We start from the raw sequence: 20410 nt of genomic DNA on the forward strand, positions 1-20410 counted from the left end.
TTAATCAAACTCTTCTGATTAAGCAATTTTGTTGGCTTTTTCTCTTCCTGATTTAATTTTGAGCAGTTAACTAACACCCTGAAAAAGACCCTTAACTCTGAGTGCAGCCACAGAGGAACACATGAGAGCATATTTAAACATGTTTCATGTTAAAGATGGAACACAGAAGGAAAAGCTTAAACTGTATTCACTAGAGCGGAAATCCAGTCATCCTGACTGTATCTGATAGCTCCTCAATCACAATTTTGCATCCCAAACACCCACAGTCACCTAGCAGCAAATGGAATACATGGTACTACAAATAATTAGGGTCTATCAAACCACTCACAGATGCATTAAGGTCACCAATAAAGAGGTACATATACACACTCTATGAATACAAAACACTTCCACCTAGGACAACATTTAAACAAAACAAAACATAGCCAGGTGCCTGTGGCTCATGTCTAGCTCATGTAATCCTAGCTACTTGGGAGGCTGAGATGGGAAGGATTGTAATTCGAGGCCAGCCTGGGCAGACAGTTCATGAGACCCCATCTCAATGGATAAAAACTTGGTATGGTGGTGCACACCTGTTATCCCAACTAGGGAGAAGCATAAATAGGAGAATTGTGGTCCAGGCCAGCCTGAGCAAAAAGTGAGACCCATGCTGGGTGTCAGCGGCTCATGCCTGTAATCCTAGCTACTCAGGAAGCAGAGATTAGGAGGATAGCAGTTTGAAGCCAGCCTGGACAAACAGATAAGGTCTTCTGTCTCAAAAATTACCCACCACAAAAAAAAAAAAAAAAGGCTGGCAAAGTGGCTCAAGTGGTAGAGTGTCTGCCAACTAAGTTCAAAACCCTGCACTTAAACCCCAGTACCTCCAAAAAGAAAAACAAACAAAAAGCTTTTGACAAGTTGTTGTTCTTAACTAAAAACTACTTCTACATTATTAACTGTACTGATCTCACTCTGGACCCAAACTTTTCATTGTTGTTTTTGGTTCTGGGCCTTGTGCATGCAGAAGCATGTGTTCTACCACCAAGCTACACCTCCAGACCACCAAGCTCTCTTATAACAACAGAAACCAACAACCGTCAATGAGATACATGTGAGCCTGTGAGGAGGTAGCAGCTCATCTTCCAAGGCAAATGTGAACCACTGACAGCTTGACTTCTGAGCATAAGATTCTTTTTCTCCACTTCCCAAAGAAGCTGCTATATGCAAAGAATCCTGGTTTCCAAATTCTTTTTACTTGTTAACTAAAGGACCTAGACAAGAGAACTAGCTCCTATAGCTAGAAATAAACTAGCCCTTCCAGCCTTGCAATGTCAAGCTAGAGAACCCAGCCTTGTGGCCCAGCTGCTAGACCTAAGACTCTAAGAGGATTTCCCCCAGAGAAGGGAGCACAAAGAAAGCCTGTGGATAGCAGGCAGCCTATGAAATAAACCAAGTCAAGTACAAGTATTAGGGGATACATTTTTCCCCCAATGTAGGCAAAATGGAGCATCTTGAACAATGTAAAACAACACTAATACCACAATCTCATTAACCTACTTGCTCTCTATTTCTTGTTGCTAATTCCTTTGAGTGCTTCTGGATTTTAGGTCTCTTACAGATGAAATGAAACTCCAGTGAAGGTAGAAATAGACTGATAGTGACCACTGATATGCCTGCTCCTTTTTGGTTGTTACTATAAAAGATGGAAATAAACATATTTATTCCCAGAGTGTAGAGGAACAAACATAAGGTGAAGGGTTCTGTTGTTATTTCAGAAACAGTTATTTCAAGTCCTAGGCAGCTTACATTATATTTTACAAATTACTATTAGTTCTTTCTTATTCTCTAGGGATATAGCCTATGCCACAACCAACTGCATCAGAACCCTAGGGTGTTTTTTACTTTTTAAATGCAGATCCTGGGCCTACTTCCAGAGAGTCCAAACCACTTATGTGAAGAGGGACCAGGAATTCTACTTCAAACAATTACACTTAGTGATGCTGTGTTCTCTCAAGTCTGGAAATTCTGGCTTAAGGGACTTTAGGACTGAAAATATTTGCACTGCTGACTTGTTGGAAGCCTCATAATTGATTTTCACGATGACTGCCACAGCTCACTCAAAGGAAAGCGCAGTATACTTGGCACCATTATCCATTCTTTGCAGACACCTTCAACCTTTTGGACACATTCTCCTCCTTGGACCACAGGCCTAAATACACAAAATGCAGTTGGCCATGAACTGGAATGGGCAGCCTTGAAACAATACTCCAATTAGCCAGGCACTGGTAGCTCATACTTGTAATCCTAACTACTCAGGAGGCAGAAATCAGGAGGATCACGGTTTGAAGCCAGCCTGGGCAAACAGTTCATGAGATCCTATACTGAAAAAATCCATCACACATACACACACGAAGGGGCTGGTGGAGTGGCTCAAAGTGTAAGCCCTCAGTTCAAACCCCAGTACCATAGGAAAAAAAAAAAAAAAAAGAAAACTCCAATTAGAGGATGAGAAGAAATGTAGTTCATTGCAAGAAGAAAAATGGATCAGTTGAAAGATAAGAAGCCTATATGCTGCAGTGTGAGAAACTATAGTCAAACCCAATGTAATAGCAGAGTTCAAGTCAAAGAAAAAGAGTTGTCAAGAGTATCATCACAAAATCAAATTAGAATGACTACAGGTTTGGCAAAAAGGAGACCCTCAATCAATTACCAGAATTATCAGAATATATTTCTGATGATCAAATCTGGCAAATAATAGAAATGAAATTGAAAGGAAGTGAAAGGGTCATGGAGAAATCAGGATAAAGCAATGATTTTGTAAACAGATTACTCTTAAATAAGAAAAAAAGGAAAGAAAGAAATTGACCTAACTTGGAATTAAACGTATTATGTGTTTGGTTGTTGGTAGATAGGAGTTTTTTCACAAGTTCCCAAACAGACTTCCATTTTGTCCTGCAGAAAAAAAAGAGTAAAAATTCAAAAGGTTTCCCACCCCACAGACTATCTACTCTGCTAACCAATAGAGGGTGGGAGTTGCATTGAATCTCTCACTAACTCCCTTGGGGATCACTTAGAAAAGCAACAGAATGAAGAATATGGCTGTGCTCCCAGCTGTCCAGTATGCATGCCCGAGTGAGTGAACAAGTCAGAAGAAAAGTTTAATCACAACTTTTGCTCTGAGGCTTGGAGACATAACAGGAACAAAGGGAAATAGATAAAGGTAGGTGACACCTGTGAAACAAAATGCCTTGCAGACACTTATAACCTGGGGTACTAGGAAAGGGGAAGAAAGGAATTCCAGTGGTCAATGTTGGGAGAATTCCCTTCTGTTGTCCACAGCTAAAATAAGAAGACACACATGGTCAATCTGGAAGAATAAGCTCTTTGTGCCTGATACATTGCATCACTGTCCTCACACCATTTGCCCTATGTTAAGAATAGTCTTGGAACACAGCCAGCACAGGTGCCCACCTGACTCATGATTATCACAGCACTGGTCTCCAAGACCTTGTAAGGTCAATATAGAAGGAGTTTTGCCAGAGTCCAGAGATTCTCCATAAAGGGAAAAACATTCTGCCCAGAAGTGAGGGGGGGGGGAGGAGGGAGCGCAAATAAATGTATACAGATGTAAAATAAAAATAAAGGGAGAAACAAGAACTTAGTATCAATAAAATGGCATCAGATACAAAGAATTTTTATCTTCCAAGGGGGAAAAAAATCATTCCATTCAAATTTTGAAGAAGTGTCACCGAATACTTTTGATTTGACATATACTGAGCAATGCAGTCTTGGGCCTTTTTAGCTTCTGTCACAACATGAATTTCAAACTTTTCAGTATTCAACTCATTACTGCAACTGTGAAGATATAGATCAAACAGCTTCATTGATATATAACTCATGCATCATATAATTCATCCATGTAAAAAGCACAATTCAATAGTTTTTAGTATATATATTTATATACATATACATACATATATATCTATGTATAAAGATTGTGCAACCACAATTTCAGAACCTTTTCATTAACCTCAAAAGAAGCCCCCTACTCATATCCAAACATTTCGTACAAATGTTACTAGTTTCTTTCATTTAACATGTTTTAAAGCTCATCCTTTGCAATAAATCTGTTTCTTCTTTTTGCTGAAAAATATTCCACCTTATGGGTATTCTACATGTTATTCATCCATTTCTCAATTGGCGCATATTTGTGTTGTTTCCACTTTCTTTTACGATGCTGATAAAACTTTCAAATTGGTACCATACATAGTAGTGAAGAGACCTATCACTCAAATTACCCCAAAAGAATGACAGCAAAATTCTTTTATTGTTTTATTATTCATATGTGCATACAACGCACTTGGGTCATTTTTCCCCCCGGCCCCCACCACCTCTCTTACCACCCTCTCCGCCCCCTCCCTCTCCCACCCAACCCCTCAATACCCGGCAGAAACTATTTTGCCCTTATCTCTAATTTTGTTGTAGAGAGAGTATAAGCAATAATAGGAAGGAACAAGGGTTTTTGCTGGTTGAGATAAGGATAGCTATACAGGGAGTTGACTCACATTAATTTCCTGTGCGTGTGTGTTACCTTCTAGGTTAATTCTTTTTGATCTCACCTTTTCTCTAGTTCCTGGTCCCCTTTTCCTATTGGCCTCAGTTGCTTTAAGGTATCTGCTTTAGTTTTTCTGCGTTAAGGGCAACAAATGCTAGTTTTTTAGGTGTCTTACCTATCCTCACCCCTCCCTTGTGTGCTCTCGCTTTTATCATGTGCTCAAAGTCCAATCCCCTTGTTGTGTTTGCCCTTGATCTAATGTCCACATATGAGGGAGAACATACGATTTTTGGTCTTTTGGGCCAGGCTAACGTCACTCAGAATGATGTTCTCCAATTCCATCCATTTACCAGCGAATGATAACATTTCGTTCTTCTTCATGGCTGCATAAAATTGCACTGTGTATAGATACCATATTTTCTTAATCCATTCGTCAGTAGTGGGGCATCTTGGCTGTTTCCATAACTTGGCTATTGTGAATAGTGCTGCAATAAACATGGGTGTGCAGGTGCCTCTGGAGTAACCTGTGTCACAGTCTTTTGGGTATATGCCCAAGAGTGGTATTGCTAGGTCATATGGTAGATCAATGTTTAGCTTTTTAAGTAGCCTCCAAATTTTTTTCCAGAGTGGTTGTACTAGTTTACATTCCCACCAGCAGTGTAAGAGGGTTCCTTTTTCCCCCTGCATCCTCGCCAACACCTGTTGGTGGTGGTGTTGCTAATGATGGCTATTCTAACAGGGGTGAGGTGGAATCTTAGTGTGGTTTTAATTTGCATTTCCTTTATTGCTAGAGATGGTGAGCATTTTTTCATGTGTTTTTTGGCCATTTGAATTTCTTCTTTTGAGAAAGTTCTGTTTAGTTCACTTGCCCATTTCTTTACTGGTTCATTAGTTTTGGGAGAATTTAGTTTTTTAAGTTCCCTATACATTCTGGTTATCAGTCCTTTGTCTGATGTGTAGCTGGCAAATATTTTCTCCCACTCTGTGGGTGTTCTCTTCAGTTTAGAGACCATTTCTTTTGATGAACAGAAGCTTTTTACTTTTATGAGGTCCCATTTATCTATGCTATCTCTTAGTTGCTGTGCTGCTGGGGTTTCATTGAGAAAGTTCTTATCTATACCTACTAACTCCAGAGTATTTCCTACTCTTTCCTGTATCAACTTTAGAGTTTGTGGTCTGATATTGAGATCCATGATCCATTTTGAGTTAGTATTGGTATAGGGTGATATACATGGATCTAGTTTCAGTTTTTTGCAGACTGCTAACCAGTTTTCCCAGCAGTTTTTGTTAAAGAGGCTGCTTTTTCTCCATCGTATATTTTTAGCTCCTTTGTCAAAGATAAGTTGCTTATAGTTGTGTGGCTTCATATCTGGGTCCTCTATTCTGTTCCACTGGTCTTCATGTCTGTTTTTGTGCCAGTACCATGCTGTTTTTATTGTTATTGCTTTGGAATATAGTTTGAAGTCAGGTATTGTGATACCTCCAGCATTGTTCTTTTGACTGAGTATTGCCTTGGCTATTCACGTCCTCTTGTGTTTCCATATAAATTTAACAGTAGATTTTTCAACCTCTTTAATGAATGTCATTGGATATTTGATGGGAATTGCATTAAACATGTAGATTACTTTTGGGAGTATAGACGTTTTTACTATGTTGATTCTACCAATCCATGAGCATGGGAGATCTCTCCACTTTCTATAGCCTTCCTCAATCTCTTTCTTCAGAAGTTTATAGTTTTCCTTGTAGAGGTCATTCACATCTTTTGTTAGGTTTACACCCAGGTATTTGATTTTTTTTTAGGCTATTGTAAATGAAATTGTTTTCATACATTCTTTTTCAGTTTGCTCATTATTAGTGTACAGAAATGCTAATGATTTTTCTACGTTGATTTTATATCCTGCTACCTTCCTGTAGCTATTGATGTCTAGAAGCTTCTGAGTAGCGTTTCTTAGGTCTTTAAGGTATAGGATCATGTCGTCTGCAAATAGGGATATTTTGACAGTGTCTTTACCTATTTGTATTGCTTTTATTCCTTCTTCTTGCCTAATTGCTCTGGCTAGGAATTCCAGTACTATGTTGAATAGGAATGGAGGAAAGCAAAATTTCTTAAAAGCAAACATGCTATTTTTAAGAAACGCCTGACTTAAATGGCTGCCAAAAAAGTTGTAGATTTGATAACAAGTTTTGTCATTTTTTATTGAGTTCAGGATTTAAAGGCTTAGGATTCGTCTTTCTACTATTTATTTGTTGCCTCTCATTCTTCCTTTCCTGTTTATACTGCTTTTAGCTCTAGCAATTTTCAAGTTATCCCTTCCAAAAAATGAAAATACTTTTTACATTCATTAACTTTAACAAGAAAACCCATCATCATTATTGTCCATTACAACTAAATGGATGGTGAATGTTTACAATTCTTTCTATTAAGCTTGCTACTATGGTTTTAATACTATGGCTACATTCTCTTTTATGGGAAAATTAAGCTAAATGTTTTTCTAAGAGGGCACAAGTTTCCAAAACTATATAAAAATTTTATTTTTCTACCTATTTTTTAAGGTACCATACAGCTTATCAGGAGCATAAGAGAAAGAGGTATTTATGAGCATACATTAAAAGACATTAATCACTTTATTATAAAGCAAAAACATGAATTGATATGTTAACACAAAGCAGAGAACGCATGGGAAGGTTCTCTGCAGAAAGAGAAAGGTTTCTCTGCAGAAAGACAAAGCCAAGTCACGATGGGGAACAAGGTTATGTTGTACAAGTTCACTGCAGTAATCTCTAAATTTCTACATAAAACCAAGTAGAGGGCTTTGACCTAATTTACACATGTGCTTCATCACCTGCATTTGAAACTCTCAAAGGGTTATTTTCACAGAAGTCTATTAAGAGCCTATTTGCTAACTGTCCATCAATAAATGTTAATAAAAGAGATTTATTGTTAGAATATAAATCAGTGACTTGTATTACCTGCGTTGCATGTATGAAAGCTTTATGTGTCTCATTATAGGCCCTCTTAAAACTGTTTTTTTTTTTCTTTTTTAAAGCATAGCTTCATTGAGATATACCTCATACCAGAAATTGTGCCCCTTCGAAATGGACAATTTATCAGTTTTTAGCTCCTATTCAGAGCTACTTTTCATTTTTGAGAAGTTTTGTGACTAGCTTCACTTCCCATACCTTTCTCCTATTTTTCCTGTTCCTTTGAGCAGAGGTGCCATAGCATGCCAGTACCGATTTCTGGAGTGACTCTATTTAGACTTGGATACCATTTCAACCTAATCTGTTTGGGCCTCCATTTTTCATAAGTAAAATGAACATGTATGCAAAGTGTTGATACATATAAAATGTTTAGAAATGTCTCTGATAATCCATAATTAATATTTTAATAAAATTCTTCATGTGTAGAAAGAAGCAATAGAACTGCCTATGTGATATCATTTCTCATCTTTCTTGTGTGAATTGTTCCATTAAACAACCTTAGTCCACCCCACTCCCATTTGGTTCCATTTCCATTCCTCATGTGTTCATCTACACACATTCTCTCCCTCTTTTGGAACTCTATTCTCTCTTGCTTTGTAGTCACTAGCCACAAAATGCAGCTAAAATGTTATGTGATTAGAAAAAAGTGACAGCTCTGATGAAGCATGATTGGAATTCAACTGATAAATTTTTCAACATTCTATTAGATTATAAAAATGTTAATGAGATTTTAAAAATAGGAATGCTGAACTTATTTTTAGTACTGAAAATACATTTAAAATTTATGTCCTTAAAATATGCTGCATGAAGGCCAGGACTGGAAGGTAATATGGATTTGGCTATTGTGCTAAATTTGGTAGAATTATAGATGATTTAAATTAGTCCTTTGACCTCACCCCTGTTAGAATAGCCATCATCAGCAACACCACCAACAACAGGTGTTGGCAAGGATGCGGGGAAAAAGGAACCCTCTTATACTGCTGGTGGGAATGTAAACTAGTACAACCACTCTGGAAAAAAATTTGGAGGCTACTTAAAAAGCTAGACATCGATCTACCATTTGATCCAGCAATACCACTCTTGGGGATATACCCAAAAGACTGTGACACAGGTTACTCCAGAGGCACCTGCACACCCATGTTTATTGCAGCACTACTCACAATAGCCAAGTTATGGAAACAGCCAAGATGCCCCACTACTGACGAATGGATTAAGAAAATGTGGTATCTATACACAGTGCAATTTTATGCAGCCATGAAGAAGAACGAAATGTTATCATTCGCTGGTAAATGGATGGAATTGGAGAACATCATTCTGAGTGACGTTAGCCTGGCCCAAAAGACCAAAAATCATATGTCCTCCCTCATATGTGGACATTAGATCAAGGACAAACACAACAAGGGGATTGGACTTTGAGCACATGATAAAAGCGAGAGCACACAAGGAAGGGGTGAGGATAGATAAGACACCTAAAAAACTAGCTAGCATTTGTTGCCCTTAACACAGAGAAACTAAAGCAGATACCTTAAAAGCAACTGAGGCCAATAGGAAAAGGGGACCAGGAGCTAAAGAAAAGGTTAGATCAAAAAGAATTAACCTAGAAGGTAACACACATGCACAAGAAATCAATGTGAGTCAATACCCTGTATAGCTATCCTTATCTCAACCAGCAAAAACCCTTGTTCCTTCCTATTATTGCTTATACTCTCTCTACAACAAAATTAGAAATAAGGGCAAAATAGTTTCTGCTGGGTATCGAGGGGGTGGGGGGGAAAGGGAGGTTGTGGAGTGGGTGGTAAGGGAGGGGGTGGGGGCAGGGGGGAGAAATGACCCAAGCCTTGTATGCACATATGAATAATAAAATTAAAAAAAAGAAAAAAAAATTAGTCCTTTGATTTTGTAATGACATCCTTTCTACAGGAACAAAAGCTATGAAAATATAACAAGTAACTCTCATGTTAATGTGCTTTGGTCTTTCTATAAACTTTTCAGGGATATCCAATTGGTTTGGATTTTATTAAGTAGTCATGTGTGCTTGAAGTCAAAAAGTCAAGGTCTAGATCAGAAGTAACCAAATAATAGTTGTAGGCCAAATTCAGCCAGCAGATTGTTTTTATATAGTCCTCAAGTTAAATTTTTTAATACATATTTTAAAGGGTCTAAAAACAAAACAAAAGAATAACAGTCAAAATAAATTGCACACAGCCTGTAAAGCCAAAAATATTTACTCTGCTGCCATCTATAAAAAGTTTGTGGCTTACACCTATAATTCTAGCTACTTAGGAGGCAGAGGTCAGGAGAATCACAGTTCAAAGCCAGACTGGGCAAATAGTTCACGAGACCCTATCTCAGAAAAAACCCATCACAAAAAAGGGCTGGTGGAATGGCTAAATGTGTAGGCCTTGAGTTCAAGCCCCAGTATTGCAAAAAATTTTGCTGATACTAGATAGAAAGCATTCAGCTTAGTGCCCAATCCATAACACATACATGATAAATGACACTGTTATCAACAGTACCATAAATACAATAGTACTATGTTATTAGTAGTACTTACATACTATAATTACTATTTTCATTTTTCTGTGCTTTATTTTTCTTAATGATTATGCTCCTTGAATAATTTTAATTCTGAAATTTGCCTTACTACATTAACTATGAAGTTTAAGTTACACTGTTTGCTCTTTGCAGTCTTTTCATCCTCCTTATTATCAAAATATTTTCATTTTTCCTTTTTACTATGCTAAAATATACAACAAAATTTTTTTTCACCCAGTCTGGCCTCAAACTCACAATCCTACTGCTTCAGTCTCCCAAGTGGTGGGATTATAGACATCCCTGCCTTTTTCCCATTGTTTCTGAAAGACACTTTCACTGGTTATACAATTCTGGATTGACAGTTTGTTTGTTTTTTTTCCTGTCAGCACTTTAAAGATGTCGCTCATTATCTTCTGGCTTGCAAGGTTTCTATTGAGAATGCTCATGTAATTCACATCTTTGTTCCTCTGTGTGCCTTTCTATCATTGGCTACCTTTGAGATTCTCATTTTATCTTTGGTTTTTAGAAATCTGAATATGACATCTCTAGGTTGGAATATGGGCAGGGACTAATATTTTGGCATTTATCTTTCTTGAGTTTCCTGACCCTCTTGGATTCATTACTTACATCTTTTATCTCATTATTTTTATTATGATTATTAGCACATATTAATTATAAAAACAGGTTTCACAGTGATGCTTCCACACATGTAAATATCATGTTTTGATCATGTGTACCCTCCCTTCTATCATCTCTTGTCTTGCTCTTCCTTTTGTTTCTTTCCCTCATAAACCTTTTTTTTTTTTTAAGTTTCCACATGAGAGAAAGCATGTGATACTTGTCTTTCTGTGTCTGACTTACTTTGCTTAACATGATGATCTCCTGGTTCTTTCCATTTTCCTGAAAATTCTTCTTTATGGGATAAATACTTTCATTACATTGTTTTAAAAACTCTTGGACATTATCTCTTTCAACATTTCCTCTGTTCCATTATCTGACTTTTTCTTCTCAGATTCCAATTACACGTACAGTAATAAATTAGACCTTTTGATATTGTCTCAGCACACTTAGTTCTGTTTTCAGGGTTTCTACACAGACTCTTTGTTCTCTTGTATTTTAGTTTGGGTAATTTCTGTTGACTATCTTCATGTCCACTAATTCTTTCCTCAAGTATGGCACATCTACTCATGAGCCAATAAAAGGCATTCTTCATCACTGTGCCTGTGTTTTACATGTTTACCATTTTCATTTGATTCTCTCTTACAGTTGCCATCTCTTAGCTAAAAATTCCTATTTATTCTCCATCTTTTCACTAGTATTTTTAACATACTAATCATAGCTAATTTAAATTCCCTGAGTGTTCCAATACATGGGTCTGTGGATCCTTTTGTCTCTTAACAGGCTGTTTTTTATTGCCTAGACATCACATAGAAGAATGCCAAAGACCTATGCCCTGGATGGTTTCAGGTTCCAACCACATTGGGACCTCTTTTCCCAATCACAGTCTGTTTCTACTTATGTGTTTCAACAGGGTTTACTGTTAGAGCAAGGTACAGGTGGAACTTTGTCTTTCCCACAGCAGCAGCTATTCTCCTCTGCAGATGCAGAAATGAGGGATGATTTCTCTGATCATCCACCCTGTCCCCCATCTTTCCTATGTAGAGGTCCTGGGATAAAACAGAGGTGGGTGCAAACTTCCTTTGGGTTTGAATCTTCTGCTCACATCTTAGCCCACATAAAACAATTTGTTAAAAACTTTAGCTGAATTCTTATTTGTTGGTTCCATATCATTCCTGTAATCTGACACGAGTGATCCAGGCCTGTTTTTCCTTGGAAGCACCTATATGTTTCCTAGATTTTCATCTAGTTGATTGCTTTGAAACCTCAATTCTCAGATAGGTATAAGAGGAGTTATAATTCTGTGTATCATCTGACTTTTTCTGATTTATGGAATGAAAGCAACATTCCCTCCAGGTTTCTACAGCCTAGGCATCAATTAGTACAAACCTGACTATTTTTGAATAGTCTGGGTATGAATACCTCTTAAAATTTTCCTGTGCTCTTCTAATCTGTCTTAGAGGTTTTGTACCCAATGTCATCCTGCAGAAAGAACAAATTTGGACTATGGAGTACACCTCCATATTTATGCACTATGATATACCAAGTTATTTTTAATTGCTTCCACTGTTACTTGGGGAAGGCAAGTTCTTTAAGGCAACATTTACCCAGGACTTCATGTATTTTACAAATGCAATGCAGACAGTACTCGATTTATTGCTATTCAACAAAGTAAATGGCTCATACAACTCTCTGGCAACTACTTCCCATGACTGCATTTTATAGAGCAAAAGCACAAACCACCTCTTCTTTCCTATTATAATCCATCTCTAGCCTCTGTATTTTTTTTTAATTTTTTTATTTTTTATTTTTAGCCTCTGTATTTTTCATCGTACCTCATATTTCTAGCCCTGAGACTTTCAAAGCTTAGCATTCTCTGATCCCTTTAATGAATCCATGCTCTAGCACTTTCTGGCCATGTGATCTTTTTCAGATTACTGAACCTCTCTCAACTTCAGTTTCTTCATTTGCAAAGTAAAGACAATAATGAGAGAAATTAAATGAGAAAATGTATTATCTTTGCTTTGAAAAGTACTTGGCTATTATTGTCCTCTTCTGTCACTAACAGCTGATTAAATATTGTATTTATAGCAAATTGTACAAAGACTTAGGTATCTCTTTCCTACTCAAGCATATAACCTTTATTACAATGTTACTTCTAACAGAAAAACAAGTTAAACTTAAAAATCATTTCCACTTAGCATGTCTTTCCCAGAATGCAACCAGCCACCATTTTGAGGTCCTCCCGTGTACTACGAAAAATCTATTGTTATTTTAACTCTCATGTATGCACATATATAGAGAGCACATAAATGTGTGTCTGTGTGTATTCTGTGTATATGTGTATGGTGATTGCCCCTGAACATCTGGCGTTCCATCTACAACAGAGACAGAACCAGACATAATGCTTATCTTGTTTTTCCTTGGACAAACTCCATTCCCCACTCATATATTTCACTGACTCTAAAAGAACTAAGCAAATGATCTGATGGTTTGGGTAATTAAAAAACTTCCTGCCAGCATGCATTTTCAGCAATTGCCAAAGGTATTCCAGAGTGATAAATTGCTTCTACAAAAGCTTAGTCAATTTATTTCTCTTGATCTTCAAGTTTCATCCTGTCTATAAGCATAGTCCCTAGGAATATTTTGGTACAGCCTCTAGCAATATCTTCGGGATGCTGACATAGTATGCATCCCTTTGTAAAAAATAATTCCTGGTATAAAAAAGACTTATAAAAAGATGATTCCTCAATCAAAAAACAAAGAATTTTTAGGGCTGGTGATGTGGCTCAAGTAACAGAGCACCTGTAGAAAGTATGATGTCCTAAGTTCAAACCCTAGTAGAAGGAGGAGGCGGGGGAGAAAGAAGAGGAAGAGGAAAAATTTTAAAGCCATAGGACACATCTTACATATAAAGACATGTCTGTTTGTCTTAGTAGCATTTGGAAATGCATTTGCTGACTGTACAGGAGTTTTTTTCCTTAAAATTATATATATATAATAATATATATATAATATATATAATAATATATATATAATATATATTTCCATATATATATGGAAAAGTTCCACAGGCTAGAAGACAGTCTCATATTCAAACAAAAAAAAAAAAACAGAAAAGTTTCAGGACAGTAGTAATTCGTATTAGCATTAACTAAAGCATGTACTCCACAAAACTAGTATTCATTTTAGACATCATGGAGAACTTTCCAACCCTCCATTTGTTTCAACTACAGACATGAAAATGATTTTGTGTGATAGAGATTAGTAGAGTTCTAATTATGATTTATGTATACTCTGAACATCTACTAGTTCAGCTAAAATGCACCAATACCTTTGAAAGATTCCAAATACATACCACTCATAAAGGCTTATCATTTCTTTTAGCACCTTTGAATCTCAACATCACCAGGCATAGAGGAGCTAGGCTTCAACTATCAACTCTGAAACATTTAGAACTGTTCTTAATCATCTGTCCAGAACCCTCTGAAGTAAAACAATAAACACCTTGATTCTATTATCTACAAAAGAAATGGAGGCAATTTCTGATATGCTCTCCATTCTCAGTCATTTGAGGGATGGTAAGGAGCTAAGGAACATATCCACCAACCAATATTTTAAAATTCAACAAGAGGGAACCCATATTCCAGAAAAATTATTTGTTGAATACTTCTCTCTTTTTACACAAAAGTGCCAGAAGTTCCTAGAGACATAAGTATATTTTGCTTTTATATTTTAAAATTGTGCTATAATGCTTATAAATATACAGGAATCATAACGAACTTATAATAATAATAAAAGTTTTATACAAAAACCTTCCTGTTACGTTTTCAGAAATCATATTATGAGATTAAAAACCTGGAGGATCTATAAGAACTTGTTATATTAAGCATTTTGTTCACTATTTTTTAAATTCATCATTCAATCTTTCCAATATTTTGAAAAAATACTAAGAAAAACATTTAGTAAGAAGGGAATCCCCTTTCTTCTACCCCTCACTGATTCTTCTTTAAAATGAAAATGCTTCATTTGTAAGTTAACCTCGCAATAGATATCTTTGTGTTTAGCCAAATGAGAAGAACCCTTATAGGAATAATTCTAAGAGAAATCTCTTTCAATTTTGCCCTCCATTGTGCAGCTGCCCCAGACAGGACCAGAGGGTGTACAATTTGCAGGACTGTCATTCACAAACAGGCTATAACTACATCCTAGAGGAACCCTTTTCAAAAGTTCTGTGCCACTAACACCTAATTAGGTGACCCTGTTTTCCCAGCAGGAGCGCAAAAGAAACTTCAAAGGGAATCAACTAAGCGTTAGGGTCATGGTCCCTTCTAATATCTGATCACTGAGGACACCCACTGCTTCTACCCACTTCTTGGACTCCAGGCTACTGCTTCTCTTAGAAATGTGGACTCAGTTTAATTCCCAACCCCACTGAAGACTAGACTTTGACTTTGAACAAGTCACTTACACACTCTTATCATTTTAAAGATAAGTTTCTTCATTTTAAAAAATGGGGATAATACTCTCTCAGATGACTGACACAAGGACAATATATGTAAACTTCATTTGAGGAATTTTAAATGCCAGAGTAATCAACATTATGAGCAAAGTACACACAGAATATGAAAGACAAAACTAAGCACGAATCTAGAAAGGACATATGTATAAGGGATGAAATTACTATTCGTCAAAGTCATTCACCATGAAAAGGCCATTTGGATTCTTCTATACCAATCCCTTCTATCCAATAAGGGATGAGTTATTTTGGCAAAAATGGCTTATTTAAGATAAAGCTGTAATCTAATGATACTGAAATTTGGTTTTTTGTTTTTAGTAGTACTGGGACTTGAACTCTGGGCCTCAAGCTTGCTAGGTGGGTGCTCTACCACTTGAGCCGCTCCCCCAGTTCCATTTTACTTATTTTTTGGATCGGGTCTAGTGTTTTTACCCAAGGATAGCCTGTCACCTGATTCACCTACTTATGCCTCCCAATTAGCTGGGATCACAGGTGCATGCCACTACATCCAGCTGATTGTTGAGATGTGGTCTCTCTAATGTTTTTGCCTTGGCTGACCTTGAACTGTGATCCTCCCAATCTCCACCTCCTAAGTAGCTGGAATTACAGGCATATATCACCAAACCCAGCTAAAATTTTTTTAATAGCAAAGAATATTCCCACTTTTAACTTATTTCAACATACTGGTATTTCTATAAACTCGAAGTGAAGGTAAGCTGTTCAGTATCAGCCATTTCTCTCATATATATATATATATATATATATATATATATATATATATATTTACAAATGTATTACAAAAATTATTTTTAAAGTTTGTTCATATAATAGATTCTTTTGGTACTGACAAAAATAGGTTACAAATAAATGACTAAACCAAGATACATAGGAACTGCACTTTGTTTCAGGGAAAAAAATCCAAATCCAAACAAATCTGATTGCATTAGAATAAAGTACATTTGTCATAGTATACATTGTCATATTCCCTTAAATCAAAAACTTTTAAAACCCTTAAAAAAATTTCAGTTTTCATTCTATCTGTACTTTCAGGAAGAGTATCATTGGTTACATACAATTCTCTCAACATGCAAAAAAGTCTCAGTTAATTGTTTTCTAAGGTCTAATTAAGTCATCAGTTAATAATAGCAATTTAATTATCAAGCTGTAAATCAGAAGAGAGGTGCAGAAAATGAGCAGCTGAATTGTATTTACTCCCTTCAGTACTGCTACTCAGTCTATCTTCTTCATGGAGGACCAGGAGGCTTTGATGGTCAAAATGAGAACTTCATTATTGCAGCAAATGACAGAATATATGAGAGAAAGAGGAGTTCCTAATATCGAGACAATCTTTACCATTTCTTAATACAATCCTTATAATTCTATGTGCATGTGTAAAAAGGAGTTGGGGGAAAAAAGACATATATAAAAGGGAATTGAATGCTGAGAGAGCTGTATTAGAATTACATTAATTAAAAACTGATCTGAAGGCCAGGCTTGGTGGTGGATGGAATGCCAGCTACTGGGGAGGCACACGGAGAGGACTGCAGTTGGAGGCCAGCCAGAGCATGAGACTCAATTGGAAAAATAAAGAAAAAAGGGCTATAGGAGTGGTTTAAACGGCAGAGCATCTGCCTAGCAAGCAAGGCCCTGAGTTCAAAACCCAGTACTGAAAAGAAAGAAAAAAAAAAAACAACACCCAAATCTGAAGTCTGGTCAGTGTACAAAAATAAGCAATTAGAGCAGACATTAGTGAAAGTTTAACCTGATAATTTGTGAAAAAAACAGTTTCGATGAGATAAATTCCAATCCGTTCCTTGTTAATACAAAAAAGTTCAACAGGAATTTTAAAGTTCATAGGACAGAAAAATGTAACAGTAATTTTTATAATCCTTCTGATAGACAAATGGAGTTAAAGACAAGTGTTAAAATACCTTTCCGCCTCCATATTGGTTCACCTATATATCCCATCATTCCAATTGACTTTTGATTTAAAAAAATGAAAAACCCAACAAACTTTTTATAAGAGCTACCACATCTAGAAGTGAGGAAAACAAAATTAGTTCCCATACTCTCCAAAACTCATTGCTTAACCTCTACAGCATAAAAAGCTCTATAACACCTTATACAAATTAACCATTGTGTTGTTAGAACTGTAAAGCAGTATCGGACAAACGTTACACTGAATTCTTGGAGAAGTACAAGGCGTAAGAATACATGCAATTCATTCGGCACTCCCCAGTGTAATCAGTCTAAGGTTACCGTTTAATTCTTGGCAATATATAATAACTGGTGTGCATTTGGGTACTCAAGTCATGAACTGTGGAGAGCAAGAAGCAATGTATTACAGCAACAGAGTTTGTATTGGACAACCAGCTGCGATGCTGAGCCAAGTTCTTGTAGGAACTTTACGATTTGTCTTGTTGTTGGTCACTGACCATAGATTCCTGCTTAGACTGGTCAATAGTCATGCTTTGCCCGTCTGCAGTCGCTAGCGTGTCCTCCTCATCCTCCTCCTCAAGCATGTCTTTGGAAAGCAGCTGCCTGGCTAACTTCATGTTCAGCCCCTCGTCGTAGTGCAGCTTCCTCTTCATCTCGAATTGTCGCTTCTTCTCCCGCTCCTCGGGGGAGAGGTCGCTGTCCTCGTCCCCACTGCTCTCCTGCTCCTGCAGGCGGTACTTGGGTTCGGAGCCCTCGAGGGCCGCCAGCTTCTTGGCCAGGACATCGGGGGCCACGGCCTCGGCGACCGTCTCAGTGTCACTATAGGCCGCGTCGTCGTCGCCTGCCCGGCGCTGGTAAGGCGTGCGGGGCTCGTCTATCTTCATCAAGCCGTAGTCTTTGTCGACCGGGTGATGGGTTGCTATGATGTTCATTTCATCCCAGCGCTGGGATTTTTTACTCTGCTCCTCCTCATTTCGGCAGGTCTGTTCGGCCGAGGCCACCACTGAGGAAGTCGTCGAGGACTTGTTCTTCAGGATCCCCTTGATGGGCCTCTGTGAGGCCGTGGAGGCCGCCATAGCCGGTGGCTCCCCCGGCTCAGCTGGGGGACACCAGGATCGGACACTACAGAGACCCACAGTGCCCGCCCGGGGCTGACGCAGTCACCTGTCACCTGTTGTCGCAGAAACCACCAACTGCGTTGCAGTCACGACACAAGGACTGCCACACAGTGGCCAAGGTCAAGGCCCCCCCAGAGGGAGGTTGGCCTCATGCCCTCCCCACCCCCCCCCAAGGCTAAATGTGCTAAAAGAAGGTGACAGGAGAACTAGATCTCTGCGGAGGAGTTAGAAAGAATCCCGAAACATTTCCCAGCAGTGCCCAAGGGAAGAGAAGACTGACTCACAGGCAGGAAGATTTTGAGAGACAGATGTTCTGTATTACAAAGCTAAATGAACACGTCAGTCCTCACTTAAGTACCATGACATCTCCTTTCAGAATACTTGGCTTCCTCTATTCCGACTCTGTTCACTAAACCATCTTTTTTTTTTTTCTTAATCTTGTAGTACTGGAATTTGAACTCCAGGCCTCAGGCTTGCTAGCCAGGCACTCTACCACTTGAGCCCTGCCCCCCATCCAAGCCACCTTTTGAATACTAATTAGATCAGCAAAAATAAAAACTAGACCTCAGCTGATGTGATCCCCACAGGGACACTGTGAAACCCTGTAGGTGGAAAGCAAGATTTCTTCTGATAGACTCCTCTAACTTGGACATTAACTAGTTTTGTTAAGAAGGTATTTTACATATTTATCAAAAGCCATGTAACTGTTCTCATTTTTTTTTTGACTCTATACTTCTACATTATAACACCACTGTGAGAAAATATGTTTATAGAGTTGAAAGTCACAGAATTCTATGTGTTTTGTTTTTTTAAAGAAAGAAAACATAATTCTAACACTCTTCTTCCATGAGTATTTCACAGTAACTTAAAATAATGGTTATAAAGACGGCAAAGTAAGGGTCACAAACAAGTGCCTATAGGATCAGGAAAGAAACCATAAAAAGAAAAAGCAGGCTCAAGAGACAACATGGAATGATGAAGGCTGTGGTGAATTACTAGCCTAACAAGGACAGCTGCCACTCAGCTATGGTCATTTATTGCCATAGAAGAAAGTGGACCCAATACTGTTAAATCTTCTGATTTTTCAAGAGAAGCTAGAAATCAGGATTTCTTTGAGCAACAGCTTGACATTCAAACACTGGCAATTAAATTCAGTTTTTAAAAAACTGTAAGCTCATTTTATGAGGGCCAAACAAAAATATGCCTACAGCCTGAATTTGGCCTGGAGTTCACTGATTTGAACTTTGCTGTGCAATTTTCAAAAATGCTTATGGTGTTAAAGAAAATACTGGATTGTAAGTCAAATTGTACAAATGCAATATACTCTCCTCATACACAGAGATCTAACAAAACTACCCACAAATAACATGTAAAATAAGCCAATAATAAGCTCTTTTATCAACATAACTTTCATCTCTGTGAACAGTTGTCATCTATACTATTCACACGTTTATGTCAGATTGTATTTTATTCTTTTAAACCTGGGATTGACTTGCAAAATCAACTTAACATATTCTCCATTTCAACATACTTGCATGGGTATGTGTTTCTTCCTAGTAAAGAAAATTATAAATAATGTTCCTATCTTTAATGACATTTTCAGTCAATCATACATAGAAGGGTGATATACAAAACTATAGATACATATTTGTAAAATAGCAAAACCTAACAGTGTATTGAGATGATAGTCTTTATGCTTATACCTAAGCCCCTTCCCATACCAAATCCAAAGAAATGACAGAAAATATTTTAAAACATTAAAATTTTCAATGAAAGCAAGAAAGAACACTAAGCAGATCACAAATTTTGAGGGTTTCTCATATTGAAGCAGATTGAATCAGATCAGAGGAAACTCTAGTTCTAAAACACTTATAAGAAAAATACTTCTGTGAAGGGTAGGTGCAGTGATTTTGTTGTGGTTTGGTTTGGTTTTTTGAGACAAGGGTCTTGGCTCAGACTGGCGGTGAACTCATGATTTTCTTGCCTCAGCCTCCCAAGTGTTGGCTTACAGACATATGTTACCATATGAACACTAGATACAAATATGCCAGATGGACACATACTTTCATTAACTGGCTAAAGGGTTCAAGGAGGAATGAGCTGTTTGCAACTGATTAGGGTTGGGGGACAGGGAGAAGGATCAGTGCTCTCCTTTCTGCCTCTTCC

The 20410-nt window shown here is 37.5% G+C and overlaps 1 protein-coding gene and 1 pseudogene across 3 annotated transcripts in view; both read right to left on the bottom strand.

The window, feature by feature from the left end:
• The window catches only part of Frmd5 (FERM domain containing 5), a 314393-nt gene that overhangs the window by 214056 nt on the left and 79927 nt on the right, over positions 1-20410 (bottom strand). The gene's annotated exons all lie outside the window — the stretch shown is intronic.
• On the bottom strand, positions 16035-18341 carry LOC109680891 (protein phosphatase inhibitor 2 pseudogene; annotated as a pseudogene).

The sequence above is a fragment of the Castor canadensis genome, chromosome 2 (assembly GCF_047511655.1).
Source record: "Castor canadensis chromosome 2, mCasCan1.hap1v2, whole genome shotgun sequence".
Taxonomy (NCBI): domain Eukaryota; kingdom Metazoa; phylum Chordata; class Mammalia; order Rodentia; family Castoridae; genus Castor; species Castor canadensis.